Here is a 19,263-nt window from a genome sequence, read left to right on the forward strand (position 1 = left end):
GAGTTGAATTTTCAATTATATTTATAACAAAACCATGTATGTGGGAATGATGGAATAACAGCCTCTTTTTTTCCAAGATGATATGTGCATCTTCAAACCTTTATACAGATGAGCTCTTTCCCTCCATTTTCTAAAACTATTAATTAGTCCTGAGAAGTGTGTTGCTATAAAATATTCTGTGAAGCATTTTCACTTATTTTTCTTTTCTTTCACAGAAAATAATATGGCCCAGTTCCTGGCTTTCAAAGAACTAGAGAAAATCTCATCATTGGTACCTCCAAGGCTCTTTGGTTGGTTCTGCAATCGTAGGAACCCTTACGTGGTCTCCTGAGACATTCTCCTCTCTCCACACCCTGGTACAACAATACCCACACACCTGATGGCAGAGCTTTTAGGTGAGCTTCTCCATCTTCTGGTTTAGAGTTACCCAGGAATAAAAAATAGCTCCTGCAGCTCTGAATCCTTCAAATCCCCCTACTGGCCCTTAACTGATTCTTCCTTAGTGAATCTGCAGACTTTTGGATGGGAGACAAATATGCACAAACTATACCTGCAATTCAATGTAAGACAAAGGTTACCTGGTACAATATTAATATGTGCCTGCATTGGAGATTTTGGAATCTTAGGACTTAAAGAAGGGCCTAATTCAATTACCTCGGTTCCAGGTGAGAAAACGAAGGCCCAGAAAAGCAAGTGATTTGCCTAAGATGTCACAGTGACCAGTGAAGGACCAGAGCTAGCCTAGGCTCTCCCATCAGCAGTTAGGGCTCTTCCCAGTGTCCTTCTTCCTCTACATGCTACTTGCCTTTCACTTTACAGAGTCCTATCTTCTGCAGGGAAATGCACTGATACAGTCCCCTGTGCTTTGATCTTGGTGTTACAATTACATCTCTAGAGGATTCTTATATACCATAGTATAGTATGTTTCACATTTGGTCATCATTGGAACTCTCTGTCTATCTGTGCTCTTACCTGGACTTCCTTCAAAAGAAATCCATTCATTAACAAATCTTTCAGAAAAAAATGTCTGCAGCATTATCAGAAGTTAATCATTTAAATCTAAAGGATAAAGGAAAAGGTTAGGCATAGTGGATTAAAGAGTTCTTTTTTCAACTGGGCGCAGTGGCTCACGCCTGTAATCCCAGCACTTTGGGAGGCTGGGGCGGGTGGATCATCTGAGGTTAGGAGTTTGAGACCAGCCTGACTAACATGGTGAAAGCTTGTCTCTACTGAAAATGCAAAAATTAGCCGGGCATGGTGGTGCGCGACTGTAATCCCAGCCACCTGGGAGGCTGAGGCAGAATTGCCTGAACCCGGGAGGCAGAGGTTGCAGTGAGCTGAGATTGCACCATTACATTCCAGCCTGGGCAACAAGAGTGAAATTCCATCGCAGAAAAAAAAAAAAGAGTTCTTTCTTCCAGCTGAAGATAGTCAAGGGGGTTATTTTCTACTATCTTCCTTGGAAAGGTGAGCATTCATTTGTTTCTCTGGCACATTAACATTCTCAACTAAGGTCAGTGGATTGGTTAGAACTACAGGTCTGATTTTCTTCAAGAGAACCCTCAAGATTTCTGATTTTACTTTCTTCCAAAGGAAATGTGTATTTTTTCCTCAAGTAATGATCTTCAGGGGTATATTCCCCCTAAGTAATAGGTTAGCAAATTCTGTGAGCTTCAGAACATCAACTTTATCTGTGCCTAAGTCTCCAGATTTTCATAATGAACAATTTTGGTGATTTCTTGGCTACTAAACTGCTTTTTACATGAACGTGTTTGATTATGGGGAAACTAATACTGCAGATGAACAAAAATGAGATTTCTATCCCTTTCCTCCAATTCTTTTGGCCTAAACATATCTCTTTTACTCCATGAAACACAACTGAAGACTAATTCTTTTGCAATGCAGAGGTGAGCCTTCCAGCCCCAGACCTGGCCACACCCATCAAAAAGACTTTTTTATTGATGTAGTTAATCATTTGTATATTTATGAATTCTTTGGATTATTTGTGCTTTCTCAAGGGATATGTCACATTTATTTCTTCATACTCACAGACCTAGCATAGAGTAGTTAGTCGGTAAACATTTCTTGTGTTAAATTGTTGACTTTTCTTCACTTTTTATGGAACTTAATCTTCTGGCTCAAAAAGGAACCTGAAATGGTCTTACAGTGGCCTGATCGTACTGTTCCACACTATATGTGTAGAGTAGATAAAGGCAGAAGGCAGGGCCCATTTATGCTTTTGAAACAAATGTAGTGAGCATGAATTTGTTTCACAATCCACAGGTACCTGAAATACCATATTTCTTTACCTTTTACAAATCTAATTCCAAGTGAATAAGCCTCTCCCATTCGGGCTGACAGAAAACCCAAACTCAGTCATTCTCTGGCCGCCATCACCAAGATGAGAAGACTGGGGCTTGTGAAATCTATTTGGGGAAGGGCCTCTGGTCTGTCCCACAATCTTGAATCACAGAACCTTGAAATACATTATCCACCCCCAAGTGATTTATTCCATGGTGGATGATGCTGTTGCTCACTGAAAAACAGATTGCACTGGAGTCTTTGCTCTGCCTCTCAAAGCCACAGTATTTATCTATAGGTACCACAATCAGGGATCTTAGCACTCCAACATGCTTCATGGTTAGACTTCTCCCCTTCAACTTTCTTTTTTTTTTTTTTTTTTTTTTTTGAGACGGAGTCTCGCTCTGTCGCCCAGGCTGGAGTACAGTGGCCGGATCTCAGCTCACTGCAAGCTCCGCCTCCCGGGTTTACGCCATTCTCCTGCCTCAGCCTCCCAAGTAACTGGGACTACAGGCGCCCGCCACCTCGCCCGGCTAGTTTTTTGTATTTTTTAGTAGAGACGGGGTTTCACCGTGTTCGCCAGGATGGTCTCGATCTTCTGACCTCGTGATCCACCCGTCAACTTTCTAGTCCTCCCTAAACATCAATCCAGTGAAGTAGCTCCAGAAGCACAGATCTAGGTAACAAAAGCATCTCAACTCTCTCCTGGGACAAGGGACACTCAGACTTCTGCAGAAAACCCTCTAGCTACCCTTCAGTTGATATGGATGGAGAATAAAGACAGAGAAAATAAAAGAGAATATATACATTTTTTTTTATCATTTCATGCCACCACCGAATAAGCTGTTTTCACTGGTTACCACATTCATGCTTAAAGATTTGGTAAATACAACTATGAAATTATTTTATAACAGAAAAAAATGTAGGAAAGATTTTTTTTTTTCTTGTGTTCTTTCTTTTGTTCTTTTTCTGGTCATTTGGAGATGGCAACAGAGCAATTCGCAGGTTCAAGAATTTATACACAAAGGTGAAAGGCTTTTTGAAACAACCAGAGTTTTCTTTCAAGTCTAACTTCTAACTAAAAAAAGAACAATTCAAAGAATTGGAGACAATTAATGAGGAAAGATGTGTGGCCAGGAAAATTATATTTCAGCAGTATGAAAGGGTCGATCTGCTTCTCCCACTCCACAATTCTCAAAATAATGTAAACTATCATCTTTTTTTAGATGGGAAAAAGTCATGTTCACAATAAGCCGACTTCATTTCCTCCTGTTTCAGCATCTGCTTTCTTGACCTGTCCTCCAATTCCGCATATTTGAACCAGATTGATTGAGGGACATTGGGATGATTTCTAAAGTCTTCCTGCATGGCATCTCACAGTTTTTCAGATAAATTACTCAGAAAGTTAGACTTGAAAGAAAACTCTGGTTGTTTCAAAAGCCTTTCACCTTTGTGTATAAATTCTTGAACCTGCCAATTGCTCTGTTGCCATCTCCAAATGACCATAACTCATTCATAATCTAAAAGTTTGTATAACTTGAGGATTTTTCTAGGATAAACTACATAAAGCACACTCTTAACTTCTAAAATTTGATGAGTGTTTTATGCTGTGTTTACTTTTTCCATGGGAGCGAGAAAGAAATCTAGCATGTCTGACACTTTTAAGAGTTGTGCTTGTTTCGTGTTCTGAATCCAATACAGATGTTGAAAGTTCAAGAGAAAATGCTTAAAAGGAAGTGGTTAGGAATGTCTATTTATACCACAGATAATTAAATTTATAGTACACGTGATATATAATAAATATCTCATGTATAACTGCTAGAATGTAATTAGTCAATTTTCAAATAGGCATCTATTTTCAATTTTAGCTATTTTAAACCTATCAGTATTTATTAAAAGATGGGAAATGAGTTGTGAGATACAATATGTTCTTCATTTTTTACTATACTACCCTTTTATAAGCAGAATGCCAGCTCTTTGTTTATTGTCTTCAGGGACAGGTAAATTGAGGCAAAAAGCAGACAAGTTCTATGGGATTCGCTGGCACTGATTTCCCAGGATGGCAAAGTGCTAAGAACTAAACCTTTAAAGCTAACAAAATGTACTGATGTCTTTACTAAGTATCCAAGACCAACAAGAATTTCCCATCTCACCCTACCACCACCCAGAAGAGGAGCACAGAGATGGGGGAGAGAGTGGCTGCATCTGGCATCCAGCCAGAGGAGTCTGTGCAGGGATTCTGGATCCCTCTTCCTCCACCCCACTGCCCTTCCCCCTCCACCCCAGCATTTTGGAGAAGAAACTGTAATGATGCAGCTCCCTCAAGTGTCACATGAACATAGTGGAAACAGCCTCCGAGGTAAATATGCCATGCAGACAGAAACAGGCTCAACAGCAATGTATGAGGTCCAAAGACCAGGACCAAAGGGAAAAGCAATCATCTCACCGGACACCTGCCCAGGACCAGATGCATCATCTCCAACATTAGCTACCTCCATAGAACCTGGACTCAAGGTGTGAAATAAAGGTTAATGGGAAACTGCAGGAGTCAAAAGGAGGGGGCAGGATTATTGAGGATTCAGGCCATTTAGAAATGAAAGTTTGGATCACTCCCCAGACAAAGAACCCTGACCATCTAAGGGCAATGGAAATATAGAATAGGCAGTAGAAGAAGGATGCCATAGACACCAACTATAGCCTTTCAATCAATTACAAAAATGAGAATTCTGATAGTTTTGTGTATTTTCTTTTTGCATGTGATGTATATGAGTGTATTTTTATATATTAACAATTTTCCTTTTTCTCTCCTTCTCACTATTTTATGAAAGCTTTTGAATGTAAACTCTACAATTTAGCCTTTAGGTAACAGAATATTCAGTGGGACTTTGATTTGAGGAGTATTTAAGACAGTCAGCTGAGACTACGATGACTGTTGGAAATGTGTGTCTCCTCATTTGGGGAAAGGGATGAGAACTCTGCACTTCTCCGAAGAACAGAGTTGACTCTGTGTTATACAGAGTTCAAATATATATATAATCATGCATATGGAAGCTAAGAAGCCAAAGGAGTTGACTGAGAGTTACCAATATATTGCCTCTCAGCTCCAAATCCACCCTTCTTTGCTCTGTTCCATAATACTAATCTGGCTCCTTGGTCAGCCAGTGCAATGTCATGTGTTGTTGGTAGAGTGTAGGAAAAACATTACAAGGTATAGCAAAGGGGTCAGGTGCAGTGGCTCATGCTTGTAATCACAGCCCTCTGGGAAGCAGAGGCAGGAGGATCACCTGAGGCCAGGAGTTTGAGACCAGCCTGGACAACATGGTAAAACCCCATCTCTAGTACAAATACAAAATTAGCTGGGCATGGTGGCACGCATCTGTAATCCCAGCTACTTGGAAGGCTGAGGCAAGAGATTCACTAGAGGAGGCAGAGGTTGCAGTGAGCCGAGATCGCGTCATTGCACTCCAGCTAGGGAAAAAAGGCAAAACTCTGTCATAAATAAATAAATAAATAAATAAATAAATAAATAAATAAATAAAATAAAATAAAACAAAGTATAGCAAAGAAAGGATCATTCCTTCTTGATTCTTCCTGGTTCTTCTTACCTGTGGCCACCACCAGTGGTATATGGGAGAGTCACCCTACAGTGAGTTTCACCAGCATCAAGTGAGGGCTTCCTATTGAGTTTTATTGTCACCCAAACAGGCAATTTCCTTGCCAGCGGTACGCAGGAGACCCAGTGGTGACCACCTTCCAGTGGGTTTTGCCAGCACCTTAGAAGGCACTTTTCTGACCACAGTGCTGATCCACTGACACCCAACAGCCAGCACCCTACTCACCAGGCCTGGTCTATGGCACCTCAAGGAACTTTTCTATCCTGGGGACCACAGCCCCACCCTCTCCAACAACGTCTGAATCTCAGTCTTGAGGGGAAAGGCTGAGGAGAAAGACCCTTCCATGTTTGTTCCTTTCTTGGGTATCCTCCCTCAGTCCTAGAAGTAGCAGCTCCTCCCAATGTTTTGGTATTTCTGTGTTATTTAGCATGTAATTTACCCCTTTTGTAGTTAATCACATTTTACCAGTTAATAATTCTTTATAGTAAGTTTTCCCTCTTTGAATTACTATCTCTCACCAAACACCTACTTCTATATCCTCATCAGACACTGAGTGACACAACGCCCTTCAGAAAAGAATCCCTTTTCCCCTGCCCTTCATAATGAAAACTCTCAACAAATTAGGTATAGCAGGAACATACCCTAACATAATAAAGGCCATATATGGCAAGCCCACAGCTAACATCATACTGAATGGGGAATAACTGAAAGCCTTTCCTCTAAGAACTAGAATAAGACAAGGATGCCTACTCTCACCACTCTTATTCGGCATTATACTGGAAGTCCTAGCCAGACTTTCTCTTTCCAGAAAGAGAAAGAAATGAAAGGCATTCAAACTGGAAAACAGGATGCCAGCCAGGTGTGGTGGCTCGAGCCTGTAATCCCAGCACTTTGGGAGGTTGAGGTGGGCAGATCGCTTGAACCCAGGAGTTCAAGTCCAGACTAGACAACATGATGAAACCCTGTCTCTATGAAAAATACAAAAATTAGCCAGGCTTGGTGGCACACACCTGTAGTCCCAGCTACTCAGGAGGCTGAGGTGAGAAGATCACTTGAGCCTGGGAAATAGGGGATGCGGTGAGCCAAGATCACATCAGAGCACTCCAGCCTGGGTGACAGAGAGATTCCAATTAAAAAAAAAGATGAAGAAGCTAAATTGTCTCTCCTTCAGATGATATGATTTTATGCATAGAAAAACCTAAAAACTCCACCAAAAAATCCTCTTAGAACTGGTAAACAAATTCAATAATGTTACAAGACACAAAATCAATATAAAAAAATCAGTTGTGTTTTTATACACCAGTAACCAACTAACTGAAACAGAAATCAAGAAAGCAACCTCATTTAGAACTTCAAAAAATCCTCAGGGATAAATTTAGCCAAGGAGGTGGAAGATTTCTACGAAAAACAAAACAAAACAAAACAAAAAACACTACACCTGATGAACGAAATTGAGGAGGATACCAAAAATTGAAAGACATATTATGCTCATAATTGGAACAATTAATATTGTTAAAAATGACTATACTACCCAAGGCAAGCTACAGATTTAATGCAATTCCTATCAAGATACTAATGACATTCTTCGAATCAATAGAAAAAAACAATCCTAGAATTCATATAGAACCATAAAAGAGTCCAAATAGGAGCAATACTCAGTAAAAAGAACAAAGCTGAAGGCATCACACTAACACATTTCAGAATATACTACAAAGCTCTAGTAACCAAAACACTATGCTATTGGTATAAAAACAGATACATAGACCAATGGAACAGAATAGAGAATCCAGAAATAAATTCATACATTTACAGCCAGGCAATTTTTGACAAAGTTGCCAGGAACATACACTGGGGAAAGGACATTTTTTTTCAATAAATCGTGCTAAGAAAACTGGATATTCACATGCAGAAGAATGAAACCAGACCTCTATCTCTCACCATGTATAAAAATCAACTCAAAATAAAGAATTGAATATGGGACCTGAAACTATAAAACTACTAAAAGAAAACATAGGGGACATGCCTCAAGATATTGAACTAGGCAAAGATTTTGTGGCTAAGACCTCAAAAGCAGAGGCAACCAAAAGAAAAATAGACAAATGGAACTACAGTAAACTAAAAAGCTTCTGCACAGGAAAGGAAACAATCAATAGAGTGAAGAGATAACATGTACAATGGGGAAAAAAATTGCTAACTATTCATCTAACAAGGGACTAATATCCAGAATATACACAGAACTCAAACAACTCAATAGCAAAGAATCAAATAATCTCACTAAAAAGTGAGCAAAGGACATGAATAGACGATTCTAAAAAAACAAACAAACAAATGGCTAACAGGTTTAGGAAAAACTGCTCAACATCACTACTCATCAGGAAAATACAGATCAAAACCACAATGAGATACCATCTCACCCCAGTTAGAATGGTTATTATCAGAGTCAAAAAATAACAGATGCTGGTGATTATGTGGAGAAAAGGGAACTCTTTACTCATTGTTGGTGAGAATGTACATTAGTACAATCATTACGGAAAACAGTATCAAATTGTCTTTAAAAACTAAAAATAGAACTACCATCCGACCCAGCAATCCCACTACTGTCCATCTATCCAAAGGAGAAGAAATCAATAAATGAAAGGGTTAACCATAGCCCCCATATTTATTGCTGCTCTATTCACAATAGCCAAGGTATGAAATCAACCCAAGAGTCCATCAACAGATGAATGGATAAAGAAAATGTGGTATATACACAACAAAATACTATTCAGCCATAAAAAATGAAATCTCATCATATGCAGCAACAGAGATGGAATTGCAGGTCATTATGTTTAGTGAAACAAACCAGGCATAGAAAAACAAGTATCACATGTTCCCACTCACTTATGTGGGAGCTAAAAAGTTGATCTGATGGAGGCAGGGAATAGAATGATAGATGCCAGAGACTGGGAAAGGGCTGGGGGGATGAGGAGAGATTGGTTAATGGGTACAAACATACAGTTACGTGGAAGAAATAAATTCTAGTGTTCAATAGCACAATAGAGTGTCTATAGTTAACAAAAACTATATTGCATATTTCAAAATAGCTGAAAGAGAAGATCTGAAATGTTCCAAACACAAAGGAAAAACAAATGCTTGAGGTAATGGATTTTCTAAATACCCTGATTTGATCATTATATACTGTATGCATGTATCAAACTCTCACATGTACCGATAAATACATACAAATAGTATGCATTAATAAAAATAAATAATAATTAATAAACTTTAAAAATAATCTCCTTTAGAAAAGTTCTAATTTTTTCCACAAAAATTGATAGTGTTAAAAAAATTATAGCACCTCAAACAAGACCTTTCACAAAATAGATGCTAAAAAAATTCATTGAGTTTTTGCCAAATAATTATAATTGTAAAATTTTCCTTTTACAAGGCTGTGAAGAAATTGGAATCCTCATGCCATACTTACTGGTGAGATTGTAAGATGATGCAGCCACTTTGCAAACAGTCTGGGAATTCCTAAAAATATTAAACATAGAGTCACCCTATGACCCAGTAAGTCTATTTCTAGATATGTACCCAAAAGAAATGAAAACATAATGCCACACAAAAACTTGCTCACAAATGTTCATGGCAGCATTGTTCATAGTAGCCAAAAAGTGAAAACCATCCAAATATTCATCAAGTGAGGAATGGATAAATAAAGATGTGGAATACACATACGATGGAATATTACTCAGTTATAACAGGTAAAGACACGTACATATGCTACATGATAAATGTGAAAGCATTATACTAAGTGAAAGAAGCCAGAGCCAGTCACAAAATAACCACATATTGTATGATGCCATTTATAGGAAATGTCTAGAATAGGCAAGTCTATGAGGACAGAAAGTTGCTTAGTGGTTGCTAAGACTGAGGATACAGGGTGGCAAGAGGGAGCTGCCAGGAATGCAAAATGCTAATGAATATTAAGTTTCTTTTGGGGTTCTAACATGTTCCAGAGTTAGATGGTGGTGATGTTTGCACAACTCTATGGTTATACTAAATGAATGAACTGTACATTTTAAATAGATTTAAATGTATGTAAATTATATCTTAATGTCTGGGTTTTTTTAATTGCCTTTTAAATGTGGCTTTAGTTCTGTCTGTATGCTTCATGAAATGTATCAAAGTAATGCTAAAATAAAACCAATAATTAAACCCAATGAATCACAAAATCTTTATTTTAAAAAGTTTATCTGGCATTTTCTGTTTCATTTTATTAGCATTTAATATAAATTGTTTTGAAAACATCTGAAAGGATAGTGGATGATTTTTCTCAGATGTTTTATAATAGACTGTTACATAAGACTGCCTGAAGGGCAGGCCTTGATGAATGCAACGTAATGTGCAATAATTCTAATTCAATGTTAAAGACAAGCTCATGCCACATAATAAGCAGAAAAGTGTGATGGGAAATGCAAAGGGGTGTTCTGGTTCCATGTCTAGAAACAGGCACTAGAGTTTTGGAAGGCGCCCTTACCTCTCTGGGCTTCTCTCATCTATGAAATGAGCCTGTTGAGGCAGAGGGTCTCAGAGCACCTTCGTGGCTCGAACATTCTGTGAGTGAGGTTCTGTTATGTAGATGTTAATATTATCTTATAAGTCATAGGAGGAAAGGTAAATATAGGTGAGTTCTAAGCAAAGTTTGCAAATGGAAATAAATTTTTGACATTGAATACTGAAGTATGATGGCTTTGAAGGCCATCAAATATGCCAAGGAGGACAGTCTCTCAGCAGTCAGGAGTACTACCATTCTTACTACCATTCTTCAGGGAACAAGATAAATAGATATATATTTTTTTACTATCACCTTTAAAATCAAGACTTTTGAATGAGTTTATAAAATTGTAATCACCATTATTAACTATATTTACTGACACTTTTCCTAAGAATAGTAACCATTCCTTTAAAAAATAAATAAATAAAGCTTCTACAGTTATTCCCGGTTGAAAAAAAAACAGGCACTTAAAAAAAAAAAAAAAAAAACCCAGGCAATTTAGAAATAATTAAATCCTTTATATAGTTTTCTTTCATATTACTCGTTTATTCTTTTTCTTTCTGAGGATGTTGCCAAGCATTTCATTTAGGGAAAAATACAGAAAAATGCAACTTATTTTTCTTTCTCATGTTTCTCTTGGTGTGCAATAAAAGACTCCTCACAAGAGTTTTCCATTATACCTCCACACATATAAGCTAAATCTCATTCTAATTGCTAGTTACATTAGCTAATTTCACATTTAAATCATGTTGATGACCTCTTATCAAGGTTTTAAAAACTGCTTAAGCAATGTTTGTTTTCTTCAATGTATTGTAAGCACTTAAGAATTTTAAAAACTTAATTTTTCAAATTTCATATTTATTTGACTTATGTATGTAAAATGATCAGGTACTCAGTGAATTAAAATCCTCTACCTGAAAAATACAAAGGAAACTAGAGCTTTAGCCTTCATCTAAGTAATAGAAAAATTAATATAAAATGAATAAAATTATAAGTATAATTATATATTCTTATAAATTAATAAAATGGGGCTGGGTGTGGTGGCTCACATCTGTAATTCCAGCCCTTTGGGAAGCCAAGGGGGGCAGATCACTTGAGGTCAGGAGTTTGAGATCAGCCTGGCCAACATGGCAAAACCCATCTCTACTGAAAATACAAAAATTAGCTGGATGTGGTAGCGTGTGCCTGTAATCCCAGCTACTCAGGAGGCTGAGGCAGGATAATTGCTTGAACCTGGGAGGTGGAGGTTGTGGTGAGCCAAGCTTGTGCTACCGCACTTTAGCCTGGGAGACAGAGTAAGACTCTGTCTAAATAAATAAATAAATAAAATAAGGTAAAATGAATATAACATACATATAGAATATTTGATACAGATATAGACTATAAGATACTATTACATAAAGATACAGAATGGTAGATACAAAATGGACATTTATTTAAAATTTTTTAAAGTGACAATAAAATGCAAACTTAAAGAGGTGATAAAGATGACTGATAGTGATAAAGATAACAAACACTGCAAGATCTTTAGAAAAATAAAATATTGTGTTAATTAGCTGTCTGACACATTTTTAGAATACTTCATTCGTATAGTTTTAGCTGACTACTCTTTGGTTATCTTGTCATATGACAATGTTTTTTTCCCCAAAATATCTAATTAAGAATTATCTCTTTTTTCTATAGTAAGTTCTGTTTAATTCTCAGTAAATATTATGGGGTCATGATTTGGAAAAAAGCCATTAAACACTGTTGAATGACATATGGCTCATAACAAAAGATAACAGTACTTACCAAAATAAATAATGTGGCAGAACTGCAGCTGTGTTGGTCCTCCTGCCCCCTCTGTTGACTGTGTGCAAATTAAGTTCTTCTTCATTGCCATGTCCATCTCCTCAATCCTTTTTCACCTCCTGTTTGAAAAGACCCTGGTTCTCATAATCATCTTTATGTCTTCTGTCTTCATTTTTATTAACCATATTTTTTGGTTGTCTTGATTCTTTTTTCTAGCTCCATGATTTTGAGAATTAGTTTTTAGTTTATATTGCCACACAGTAAGAGAGTTTTTGATATTTTGAAGCTTCTGCTAGCCTGCTTTCTTTCCGTGTTTTTTTTTTTTTTTTTGGCTTTCCCTAGAGATACTCCTTTTGTATCTATAGTTTGTGGCATAGTGAATAATTCTTAATACATAACATATTAGAGATATATATATATATCTTATATATCACATATATAACATATAAGATATAATTAATCTGAAATCAAAGCATACACAAGGGAAGGAGTTAGCAAACACTTTTGTAAAGGATCAGATAGTAAATATTTTTGACATTGGGGGCCTTATATTACAGTCTTTTTTTTTTTTTTTTTTTTTGGATGTAGGATCTCACTTTGTCACTCAGGCTGGAGTGCAGTGGCATGATCTCAGTTTACTGCAGCCTTACTTGACCTCCCAGGCTCAGGTCATCCTCCCACCTCAGCCTCCCCAGTAGCTGGGACTACAGGTTCACACCACCACCTCCAGCTAATTTTTACACTTTTTGTAGAAACAGGGTTTCACCATGTGGCCCAGGCTGGTCACTAATGCCTCGGCTTAAGTAATCCACCCACTTAAGCCCAGGAGTTAGTGACCAGTTAGTGATCCACCTCAGACTCCCAAAGTGCTGGGATTATAGGCATGAGACATTTGTGCCTGGCCACAGTCTTTTTTTCAACTACTCAACTCTGCTTTTCTAGAACAAAAGCAGCAATAAACAGTATGTTAATAAATGGGTGGGACTGTGTTCCAGTGTAATTTTTTACAAATAAAACAGTAGGCTGAATTTGGTGCTCAGGTCAGAGTTTGCTAACTCTTACCCAAGAGAAATGAAAATGCATTTAAAAGTGATACTTCACTGTGTTAAGCTACACACTTATTCACATTAATTACTCTTAGCTGCTCTTATAATAACTCTTTTACTGCATATATTGACTTATTGGTGAGTTTTATGAGTCGGGTCACTTGAACACTTTCTTTGGTTGTTTTATCACATTGCTGGCAATAGTGTTTGCCATTTCATCTGGAACCACAGGATTTTAGCAGGACACAGTGCCTCTGAAATGCTAAAACATAATCTGATATATAGGAAAGCATAAAACATATGACTTCACACATACACACACACATACACTCAGAAAAGAGAGAGATGTATGCATACTGTTTGTATTATGACAGCATGTTTGGACCCTACATGGAAATTCAGATACATTCTATTTGTACATTTTCCAGCAAAAAAAGAAAAAAATGGTATGATGAATTTGTAGCTTTTATTAGGCATCATCAAACATGTTGACGATAGGAAAGAATTTCCAATTTGAGTAGAAATCAATGAAAACAATTTTACAAGCTTGAAAATTGGAATTGCTTTCCAATTTTCAGAAGACTGACTTCTGGCTATCTACATTTTAAACTCTGCTACACTGCATACACAGTTCTGGTGCTAGACTCTATATGATGCAATTTGCATCATGCTAACATTCTGGCTCTCTCCTTTCCTGTTACTCTGCTGGTGGGTTGACACAGTGGGCAATAGAAATGTTACTGGAAGCCATTCCAACATCATTTTAGCCAGCAAGGACTCAGCTATCTACATTAGTTTCCTATGGCTGCTATAATAAATTACCACACACTCTCTGGTTTACAATAATATACATTTATTCTCACAGTTTTGGAGGCCAGATATGTGAAATCAGTTTCATTAGGCCAAAATCAATGTGTCAGAAGGCTACACCCCCTCCAGGGGCTCTACAGGAATGTCTGGTCCCTTGCCTCTTCCAGTATTCCTTGGCTTGTGGACCCCTCCTCCAACTTCAAAGCCAGCAGTGTAGCATCTTGCTTCAGTGGTCACATCTTTTTTGTGTCACCCCTCCATCTTATAAGGACACTTGTGATTGCATTTAGAACCCATCTAGGATAACCTTGCTGTTGCAAGGTGCTTAGATGCTTAACTTAATCTCATCTGCAGTCTCCTTTGCCATTTAAGGTTACATCCGCAGGTTCCAGGGATTAGGACCTGGATATCTTTGAAGCCACTATACAGCCTATCACACTAAGTTATACTATCACATAAATATCTCCCACATAATCCAAACTAAATATATGTCAAATTCAACCTCCCATCAGCTGGATTCCAACAATGCCTATGACCACTTCACAACTGTAACCCAAAGGGAAGTATGACCCAGAAGTCAGAGTAGAAAGAACAATATTAACTAGTTGTAATTAAAATATATTACTTTGGTAAGTTTTACAAAATCTAGAACTTTGTTACATTAGTTCAATTAATCTCCACAATGCCCTTAGATCTCATAGATGAAGTACCTTAGTTTTAAAGACATTGCAAAGGTTCCACACAGGAACTTAAAATGGAACCATACAAATAAGTGAGCATCTAACTAAAGCACCAGTAGTTTCACTTTAACCCTTTATTTACAACTCTAGGGGTTTTGGGGGGGATTTTTCTGTTGGTAATAAATGAAAAATATTGCATTTGTGGTCAATGACATCTCTATGCAGATTTTCCGGTACATTTACAATGTTATGCAAACATCATCTCTGTCTAGTTTCCAAACATTTTCATTACCCCAAGGACACTCTGTACTCATTAAACAGTCACCCACCCCATTCTCCACTCCCCATCTTCCAACCCTCATCAACCACTAATCTGCTTTCTGTCTCTTTGGATTTACCTATTCTGGACATTTCATATAAATAGAATTATATAATATGTGATCTTTTATGTCTGGCTTCTTTCATTTAGCATAATCTTTTCAAGGTTCTGCCATGTTGTAGCATGTACCAGTACTTTTCTCCTTTTTGTGGCTGAATAGTATTCCATTGTGTGGATATACCACATTTTGTTTATCCATTCATGTGTTGATGGGCATTTGAGTTATTTTCATGTTTTGGCTATTATGAACAATGCTGCTGTGAACATTTCGTGTACAAGTTTTTGTTTGATCACCTGTTATCACTTCATTTGGGTATAAAAGTAGGAGTAGAATTGCTGGTTCATATAATTCTATGTTTAATTTTTTTGGTAACTCCCAGAGGTTTTTGCAATTTAATCTTTATCTCTAAGTATGCAAAAGAAGCAATATCTGTTGAAATGGTCAAATGGGGTGGAGTTATTTTTGGGAAAAGCTGGCTGAGAAAGTGGGAAAATGAATTGCCCTAGATCAACTCCCTAGTGGCTCTCAACCCTGGCTGAACATTGTAATCACCTGGGTAATTTTTTTTTCAAATAGTAATTAAATATTTTGGGAAAACTTCATTTAAAACAAAAACACCTTGGGAAACAGGTAACTCTACTTATCTTCCCAAAAATGTTTGTGAGTAGAGTTTCACTAAACGAAGCCTGGTAGTTGGTGGTACTGGGACAAATTCAGGCTCTATCCTCTGTGTAATATCTTTTCTGACTCTGGGAAGAGTGTAGATGAGAAAAGTCCTGAAGAAAAAAGTTTGAAATTACTCAGAATCATTTGAATTACTCAGCAATATGAGCATGCTATAAACCCTTTGAATTAAAATAATAATCATATGTCCTCAATTATAAGACACAACAAATGTTAATATACAACATTAGTTTATCAAAGTTTTGTGAGTTACAATAGCAAAGACATGGAATCAACCTAGATGCCCATCAGTGGTGAATTGGATAAAGAAAATGTGGTACATAGACATTATGGAATACTATGCAGCCATAAAAAAAGAATGAAATCATGTCCTTTTAAGTGACATGGATGTAGCTGGAGGCCATTATCCTAATTAGCACAAGAACAGAAAACCAAATACTGCATGTTCTCACTAATAAGTGGGAGCCAAATACTAGGTACTCATGGACATAAAGACAGCAAGAATAGACACTGAAGACTAACCGACAGGGGATGGAGGAAGGTAGACAAGGTTGAAAACTAACGGTTGGGTACTATGTTCACTATCTGGGTGATGTGATCTTTCATATCCCAAATCTCACTACCACACAAATACACTCATGTAACAAACCTGCACACATACCCCTTAATCTAAAATGAAAGTTGAAATTATTTTTAAAAAGTTTTATGAGTTAAAAGAGTACTGCATTAAATGTACACATAGAATACAGGTTCATCTTAATTTTTTAAATGTTAAAAATATACTTTCATTTTAGACTTTAGGACATAAAGTCACTTAAAGGCTAGAATCAAACTTTCTCTTGGCCTTTGCAATACCTAACATTAGCAGGAAAGTAAGCCCTAAAAAAGAATACAGTAGTTAAAATTCATAAGTCAGAATATTTTTATTGGGTAAATCCCTGTAGAGTACAAACATATGGGTGCTTCATATATATCTTTATATATAGATAGAAGTTAGGATTTTTTGCAACCCAAACTATTGTACAGGAATGTAAGCTAAGATTTCTACCCGGACCCCTGGAGCAAAGAAAAACAATTACAGCAATAGCTACCATTAATTAAACACTGACTTTGCTAGACATTATGCCAAATATTTTGGTTGCATTAGCTCATTTTAAAAATAGAAAATCTGAGGCTTAAAGACATCAAATAATCCCCATATATTTACAGGAAATACACTTATATATAATCCATAGGCCCAAGAAATCATAATAGAATTAGAATATATATTTCAAACTGATTTATAATAAAAACGCAGCACATCAAAATTTGTTGGAGGCTACTAAAGCTGTGCTAAGGGGAAAATGTATAGCCTTATTATATATATAATATATTATTATAAATATTAGAATAGACACAATTTTGATAATCAATGATCTAAGCATTTATCTCACAAACTTCAAAGAAAACTAGCAAAGTCGAAGAAAACAGAATGAATGACATAATGCAAATAAATAAAAAACAAATATACATAGGTAGATCAACAAAGCCTAAGGTTGGTTCTTTGCAGAGAATAAACAATTTGCCTAAATGACAAGCTGAGATGCCAGTTCAAAGAGCTGTTTTGACTCTCTAGGCCAAGCTCTGAGGCCTTAAAGGGCTGCTTATAACCTCCATCTTGTCCTTAGGTCACTGAGTGTATGATCTTAATAAAAGCAACTCTGACCATTTTATAGAAGGCAGGACCCAAAATATAAGCAAAGCCTACTTTCACAAATGGATTTCAATAGTGAAATCATTTGTATTATTGCAACATATTTGCAGGTTTTTTTGAAGCCCACATCTTTTCTATTTTAAAGTAACTTTCCCTTAAATTTAGGGGGAAAATCTGAAAAAATAGTTGCTTGCTGCTTGTGTAAAATAAGATTTCATTTTTATATCAAACAAGAAACTATTAGATTGATATTATATACCAAAAGGAAGAGGATCTACAGGATCATTAAAATTACTTGGAAAACAAAAATACTGTCTTATAGTTACTTTGAACATCCTAGGTGGCAAGAGTTATATATACTTACCTAAAATGTTCCCCAAAGCCCTTATGTAATACTATGCTCCCTGTGATATTGAACAAACAGTAATTCAATCACTCACTGCACTGGTTTTTCCATTTTCCTTAGGATGCTTACTTAGCTACTTGAGCTTTAAATCCCAGGTCAGCTCTCAATCCAAGGCAGTGATCTCAAAGTATGGTCTCAAAACCAGCAACATCAGCATCACCTGGGAACGGGTTAGACTTGCACTTTCTCAGGCTTCACCCCAGACTTGAGTCTGACACCCTGGAGGTGGATCCCAGCAATGTGTGTCTTAACAAGCAATTCCAGGTGATCCTCCAGTGCTGAAGCTTGAGAACCTCTGCGCTAAGATAAGTGGGTAAGACTTCAGAAGCATCTGAAAATTTTACTTGCAGTAGTAGCTATAGGAAGCTCATGGGGCTCTGCACATCCACAAAGTGTTGGCAGCTTATATGGAGTTCTTAATGGCACTGCCTAAAGCAAGAGACTAATTATCAAAGAAGGAACTTCCATGGCTCTCACAAAAGAGATTCTACATTGCAAAAACGGGCCACAAACAGCACATCCCAGCACACTGCAAGAAATGACAAGAAATTTAATGAGCTTATAACACCAGGATATATTTGCCTAAACATTTGATCGTTCACCAGAGTAGAGTTGCCCTGCCCCCAAAACAGGATATTAGCAAGAAAAATAGGAGTGAACAAGTGCAAGCAATGAGCCACTGTTTCAAGAACATCCAATTAGAAAATGACTTGATAGGATGAAAATAAGATGCACCTGCACGTTATCACCAATTATTCCAAGGTAGCAAGGACTATATTTACTCATTTATATTTTTCCATGCCTTATTCCTACCTTATTTTGAGAAGTAAATGAGGAAAAATGTTTCCCCTGGGTGTCCGAACACTCACAGTTCTCAACCGTGTAACAATGGTCCCAACCACCAGGAGAGGTTCCTGGAGAGTTTAGGAACGTCAGCCTCCTAATGAAATGGAGCAGAACACTGGCCTTCCCAACTTTTGTTTCGTTTTTGCTTTTTAACTTTTTTTAAAAAACGTAATTTGGACGGGTACAGTGGCCCACGCCTGTAATCCCAGTACTTTGGGAGGTCAAGGAGGACGGATCACCTGAGGTCAGGAGTTCGTGACCAGCCTGGCCAACATGGTGAAACCCCATCTCTACTAAAAATACAAAAATTAGCCGGGTGTGGTGGCGTGCACCTGTAATCCCAGCTACTCGGGAGGCTGAGGCAGGAGAATCACTTGAACCTGGGAGGGAGGTTGCAGTGAGCCGAGATCGCACCAGTGCACTCCAGAGCAAGACTCCATCTCAAAACAAAAAAATGTAGTTTTCCCTTTCCAAA

The 19,263-nt window shown here is 37.3% G+C and overlaps 1 long non-coding RNA gene across 1 annotated transcript in view; it reads left to right on the forward strand.

Moving 5' to 3' along the window:
• The window catches only part of LOC101012832, a 58,019-nt gene extending 51,420 nt beyond the window's left edge, over positions 1-6,599 (forward strand). Inside the window, exons 3-4 of the long non-coding RNA XR_004183959.1 lie at positions 216-395; positions 4,296-6,599. This is a non-coding gene — a long non-coding RNA (uncharacterized LOC101012832). The remainder of the gene's footprint in view (positions 1-215; positions 396-4,295) is intronic.
• Positions 6,600-19,263: the final 12,664 nt, after the last annotated feature.

The sequence above is a fragment of the Papio anubis genome, chromosome 5 (assembly GCF_008728515.1).
Source record: "Papio anubis isolate 15944 chromosome 5, Panubis1.0, whole genome shotgun sequence".
Lineage (NCBI taxonomy): Eukaryota > Metazoa > Chordata > Mammalia > Primates > Cercopithecidae > Papio > Papio anubis.